The sequence below is a fragment of the Hevea brasiliensis genome, chromosome 11 (assembly GCF_030052815.1).
Source record: "Hevea brasiliensis isolate MT/VB/25A 57/8 chromosome 11, ASM3005281v1, whole genome shotgun sequence".
Taxonomy (NCBI): domain Eukaryota; kingdom Viridiplantae; phylum Streptophyta; class Magnoliopsida; order Malpighiales; family Euphorbiaceae; genus Hevea; species Hevea brasiliensis.
The window spans coordinates 24,284,717-24,291,770 of NC_079503.1; positions in this window are offsets into that span (position 1 = coordinate 24,284,717).

Sequence of the window (7,054 nt, forward strand, 5' to 3'; positions counted from 1 at the left end):
GAAACATCGTAATTGTGTGCTTCAGTGGAAAAGGTCCTTCTGAGGAAAGGAATCGACAGGAGTGAAATAAGGAAAGACTAATTACGAGGTTTATGCACAATAAACTTATTTAAGTATTTCTTATTGAAATTTGATTTAGTATGTAATATGAATAGTTTTAAATTGTTTTGGCTTTAGAAATTTTATTTGGAAATTATTGTATTGCCTACTTTGTCAATGGTAATTTTGAGATAAAATGTGATTTGTGGTTTGTATGAAATATTTAAATGTTGTGATTTGAAATTGTTTTTGATTCACACTTGGCATGACAGTCCCTTACGATATTCCTCCTCCACTTATGGGGTTGAGTTTGATATTTGATTATATTCCCCCCTCTCTGGCTTGCCAGTCTGAAGTGAGTTTGGATGAGTACTCATTAGCTAGCTAGCCACCTCCTTCATTGATCTCGATTAGTGGGGTGAGTTTGTATTGTCGTGGTGTACAACATGACAAAGTTTGGAAAATTTGTGTCATGGCCTAAGTTGTGTTATTGATTGGTAACACTATGTTTATTAAATTGTTTGATCAAATTTGTGTTATATTGAGCTTTGAAAATTGTGAAATATTTAAATTGTGATTTGTTATAAATGTGATTTGAAAATTGTGAAATGTGATTGTGTAATGCTTAAATTATGATTTGGCAATGAATGGTTTATGTTCAATTTTTTTTTTTTAATTTTATTGTGTACCACTGAGTAAAATTTACTTAGCGATAGCTTTATTTTGCTATCGCAGATAGGGAAAAGGACATAGCAGCAGAGTGAGCTGCTAAAGTAATAGGGGAGCACAGTTTGAAGATTTTTGTACGGGTATTTATTTATACCCTTGTAAATTTGACTTGATGTAAATAATCTTTTGCTCATATGTATCTAAGTAGTTAGATAAGCAGTTGTACATTAAAGTTTGTAATAATATTAATTTTGATTTTCCTTTTGTAAATTAAGACTTGTGTATGTAAATTTAATTTAATGCAATGTTTATGAGTTTATTGAATTATTTTGAAAAAAAAAATTGAGTTGTGAATTTTTAATTGAAATTTGGTTGAATTGTATTGATTTAAAAATATATTGGCGGTTGGGGTTAAGAAATGCAATTATTGGGAGTGTTTTCACAGGTTTTGTAGAACTAATTTTTCTCAATTATAGACGGCACTCTACCGAAAATTTTAGTTTTTCCCAATTATAGACGGCACTCTACATAAATTTTTATAAAATTTACGAAAATTTTTATAAAATTTATGGAAATTTAAAATTGATTGAAACTTTGATATGTGGTTGAACTTCAAATAAAAGTTTTTAATTCCTCCCAAAATGCTCGCCACCTTCAAAAAGGGCCAAAATTGGTTTTAAAATCCCTTGTATTGTATTTAATGGGTTATCAGTAGACGAAGTTGGTAATTCATTAAATATACTACGGGATCATGTTATGCCTTACAGAGGGGTAAGGTGTGACATGTTTTAGTGATATCAAAGCATGGTTTTGAAATGAATTTTGACTATGCATGTGAATATTTCCTTTGATAAGTACAACTGCTCAAGTGTCCTAAATTGAGACATATGACATATTTACATCATAAATATGAACTAACAGAGGCCAACCTCCTTGTATTTGTTGTCAGGAAGCAGAAAATTAGTGAAATCAGAATGGAAGAAGGAGATCATTATGTGGAACAGTCTATTGAAGCTGAGGCACAAGGGGAAGCCCCAGCACTCCAAAATGTGAGTGGGTCAGCCACTCCTGCTCCTCCTCAAGCACCGCAGTTTCCTACTCTGTTTGCACAGTAGATGGCTGCGTTGTTTCAATAAGTGGCTGGGAATCTGTCAACACTAGCCCAGACACAAGCCCCTGCAGCACAACCACAGCCCCCAACTCGGTAATATGAGAAATTAATGAAGTTTGGGGCTACCGAGTTTAAAGGAACTGTGGATCCATTAGAAGCTAAGCAATGGTTGAAGAGAATGGAAAGGGTGTTTAAGAAGTTACACTGTACAGAAGAACTAAAGTTCGAGTACATTATTTCTTTGTTACAAGGGGATGCTTATGAATGGTGGAAAACCATCCCGCACAGCTTAGTTGAGCCTCCAGTCCTCACCTGGTTTGATTTTTTGAGGAAATTTTGGCAGAAGTGGGTCCCCAACACAAATGTGGACATGAAACTGCAAGAGTTTTTGAGTTTAAAGCAAGAGGATAAAACAGTAGCAGAGTACGAAAGAGACTTCTCTCGATTGAGTCATTATGCAAGAAGCCTGCTTGCCACTCCTAGAGATAGATGTAAACATTTTAAGGCGTGGTTAAGGCCTAGTCTGAGAATACAAGTTGTGGGGTTCCGACACTAGAATTTCTCAGAGCTAATATCGTAAGCCCTAGAACTTGAAAGAATTGAGAATGAAGGAACAGTTAAAAAGGGTGCATAATAGAAATAGAAAACTGGAAAGACTACTGATGAAGTTCCTGATAGTGGGTCAGGAAAGAGAAAACACTTCGGAGGATTTAACTCACGTGAATCGGGTAGAGGTAAATCTTCTGAACAGAAACCACCTCGATCTGATCAGTAAACTCAGTAGACACCCAAAAATATGTTGTCGGATCGACTTTATAAAACTTGTGGTAAACCACATAGTGGGGTCTGTTACAGAGCCATAGGAGCATGTTTTAATTGTGGAGGGACTGGTCATTTTGCTAAAAATTGTATAAGTCCATGCCGTTCTGGATCATTTACTACATCAGAGGGATCAACCCAAGTTTCTACCCCAAAGAGTTCGCCATCAGTTACTAGAGGCAAAGGCAGAGGCAAGGGTAGTACACCTAGAAATCAGAGTACTGTGAATCAGCCAGAACAAGGTGATGCTTCGGCTAGAGTATACACTATACAGCAGAGGGAAGAGGATGAGATTTCTGATATTATTGCTGGTACTTTCTCAATTTGTTTTACTAAGATATATATATATATATATTGTTTGACCCGAGGTCTACACACTTTTATGTTAATGCCAGCATTGCTTACCTTCCTGTTGTCTCTTATATAAAAATCAATTTTGATATTTTAATGACTAGTCTTTTTAGAATTAGTTTTGGAAGAGTTTGTTAGCGAAGATCATCTCCTAGAATTCAATAAATTATTGAATATCAATAGATAAAAGAGTTATGGAAGTAAAAATTTGAACAGTTGGTTCAGATGTAACAAAGAAATGTTATGAAAATTAGCAATATTGTAGACTAGAATGGTCAGAGGACCAATGATTAGATAAATAATTCTAATATGACCACAATGGTCATACAATAAGGAAACATGAATTGAAATATTAGACAGAACGATAGTAAGAGAATATTAGTGTTATACAAACAAATTAAATATTGTATTAGATTGTTAAAAGTCTTACACAAACTTAAAGGAAAAAAGATTATACAATTCTATAGAAAGGAGAAAAAAACTAAGTTCTCACTCCATAGGATCACACAAGGTCTTAGAAAGAGTGGATTCATTAGCACACAAAATTGCATACCTTTAAAAAGGTCAAACGAATTTAAATTCAATGTATGATGGGGAACTTATAAAGATCTTAGTACATGTGGTGAAGTAGCTGAGAAATAAATGTATACATTTGGTTAAGGTGTTATGGACCATTATTCAAATTATGAAGCTACATGAAAATATATGAAAGACATGAGAAAATAAATGTATAAATAATTTAGGATGGATATTGGGCAAAATTTCGCGGATGAAATTTCTTTTAAGGGGGGGAGAGGGAGGGGGGTGGGGGAGGGGAATTGTAACACCCCTATATGCATAGCCTGGTATATTGTACTATTTCGGTGACCGGTGTTAGTCCGGACAATTAAGAGAATTAGAATTATGTTTAAGACATCTAGAAAAGCCCTGAATGAAAATGAATAGTAATTATCAGATAGTTAAGTCTAAGTAAGAAATACAAAGCATAAAAAGTTAAATGAGCTGAGGGTCACAGCGATGGGTGACCTTCCTAGGAAGTGACTGCGAGGTCAGTCCTAACCCTAATTTTAAATGGGAAATTGGGACACCGCAGTCCTAAAGACTAATACGAACCTAGTGGAAAAGAGAAAATCACAGAAAAGAGCTGATAAGTAGGTCAAATAATTAAGTCAGGACTCCGAAAGAAACACTAGATTATTTGCAAATCAGATCAATTCGGCGATGGGCAAATTGGTCAATTCACCATTAGAGTTGACTCCTGACCTAAGTGTCAATAAAATAGGAGAAATAAAAATTTTGAAATGTAAAAATAAATTAAAGAACTATGGAAAAATAAAGGAAAAAGAAAAATAAAAGAAATTGAATGGATTACATATCACTATTACATCATGCATGATGCAATAAAGTCAAATTTAATTAATTAAATTTGACTAAGTCAAAAAGCCAAATAAATATATAAAAACACATAAAAATTAAAAGAAATAAAATTTTCTTCATCTTCATCATTTGTACAGTCCACACTCTCTCTTCCCTCTCTCTCTCTCAAAATCCTCCATTGGAGCTTGCAACCAAGCTTCATAAACCTTAGAATTTCCCACAAATTCCCTAATAAATTATGATTAAACTTGTTATTGCAACTTGAGAAGGAGATTAAAGGAGAAAGAAAAGGAATAAATTGAAGAAATTAGTGAATTGGAAATCCAAAGAAAGGTTAGTAACTTGAACTTGAAATCTTTAGTTAAATTCATGTGTTTATAGTTTAAATAACTTAGAAATTATGAAAAATGGAAACAAAATAAACTTGTGTGGACTAATTGGGGGATTTCAATAAACATTAAGGGGAGTAGTTTTTGACTTATTTGGGTGCAATTAAAGATGCAATTAAGCTTAATTAAGTATGTAAACCATGTTTAGACACTTTAATTACACTAATTGAAGGAGTTAAAAAATTAGGGTTCTTGAAGTTGGAGGAAAAATTGTAGGAAATGATCAATTGATGCAAATGACCTTAAGTGAGGTTCGAAATGGTCAATTGTGACCAATTGTGACGTCTTTGAATGAGTGAAAACAAAATACAATTTAGATTGGTTAGGGGTCCCAATCTGGTAGTTTGACCTAGGTCCCTTTCAGGGACCCAAAATGAAATTTTGCCAACCAATTGGTGTGAGGCCAATCGGGAATGAAAATAGACTCATAATGACACAATTTTCATTTAAAAACCATTCCCAGAAAATGACATTAAGATAGTGAACAATTAGGTCAAATTTGGGTATTGTGCACTGCCACTATACAAAAATGACCAAATGAACCCATAACTTGGGCTAGACAGGTCCAAACGACTTGATTTTTATGGCATTGGCAAGGTATAACATAGCACTACAACTTTCATGAAGCGCACCAACCCAAATTTTGCCCATAACCTAGTCATTTTGCCACCCAAAGTTAGTTGTCCAAAACTGCCAGAATCAATAAAGTGACCAGAAATTCTCAGTAACACCAATATGGCCAGCCTTAGTTAAATGGCCATATCTTGTGCTAAAAAAATCCAAATTGAGTGATTCAAAAAGGGAATTAAAGATAAGACAATAAGAAACAACTTTGATGAAGGACACTTAGCCAAATTTCCATAGTAACTAGACCAATGGACCAGTGCAAAACAAGGAACAAAAACTAAAAAATTGAATTTTCTCTTAGGAGACTTAGAAATTGAAATGGCAACCAAGGCCAACAAGTTAGGCGCTCAAAATGTGATATGTGGGGTTAGTGAGAATTGGTACACCTATTTATTATGGAAGAGTGAACATTTTGACCCAATGCTCAAATAAATAGTAACCACCATAATTAAGAACACAAAGAATTCAATTTATGGGATTATATAAGTAAAGTTTAAATGCAAATTTCAATTGCTAAAAATTTGGTTAAACATAATTTGAATAAATATTGAAACATCTTAATTGTATGCTTCAGTAGAATAAGGGCCTTCTGAGGAAAGAAATTGACAGGAGTGAAATAAGAAAAGACTAATTATGAGATTTGTGCACAATAAACTTATTTAAGTATTTTTTATTGAAATTTTATTTAGTATGTAATATGAATAGTTTTTAATTGTTTTGTCTTTGAGAATTTATTTGGAAATTATTGTGTTGCCTACTTTGTCAATGGAAATTTTGAGATAAAATGTGATTTGTGGTTTGTATAAAATATTTAAATGTTGTGATTTGAAATTGTTTTTTATTCACACTTGACATGATAGTCTCTTACTATGTTCCTCCTCCACTTGTGGGGTTGAGTTTTATGTTTGATTATATTCCTCCCTCTCTGACTTGCCAGTCTGAGGTGAGTTTGGGTGAGTACTCATTAGCTAGCTAGCCACCTCTCTCATTGATCTCGATTAGTGGGGTGAGTTTGTATTGTTGTGGTTTACAACAAGGCAAAGTTTGGAAATTTTGTGTCATGGCCTAAGTTGTGTTATTGATTAAAAATACTGTATTTATTAAATTGTTTGATTAAATTTGTGTTATATTGAGCTTTAAAAATTGTGAAATATTTAAATTGTGATTTGTTATAAATGTGATTTGAAAATTGTAAAATTGGATTGTGTAATGTTTAAATTATGATTTGGCAATTGATGGTTTATGTTCAATTTTTTTAAAAATTTTATTGTGCACCACTGAGTAAAATTTACTCAACGATAGCTTTATTTTGCTTTCGCAGATAGAGAAAAGAACATTGCAGTAGAGTGAGCTGCCACAGTAATAGGGAAGCACAATTTGAAGATTTTTGTACGGGTATTTATTTATACCCTTGTAAATTTGACTTGATGTAAATAATCTTTTGTTCATATGTATCTAAGTAGTTTGATGAGCAGTTGTACATTAAAGTTTGTAATAATATTAATTTTGATTTTTCTTTTGTAAATTAAGACTTGTGTATGTAAATTTAATTTAATGCAATATTTATGAGTTTATCAAATTATTTTGAAAAAAAAATTGAGTTGTGAATTTTGAATTGAAATTTGGTTGAATTGTATTGATTTGAGAATATATTGGTGGTTAGGGTTGAGAA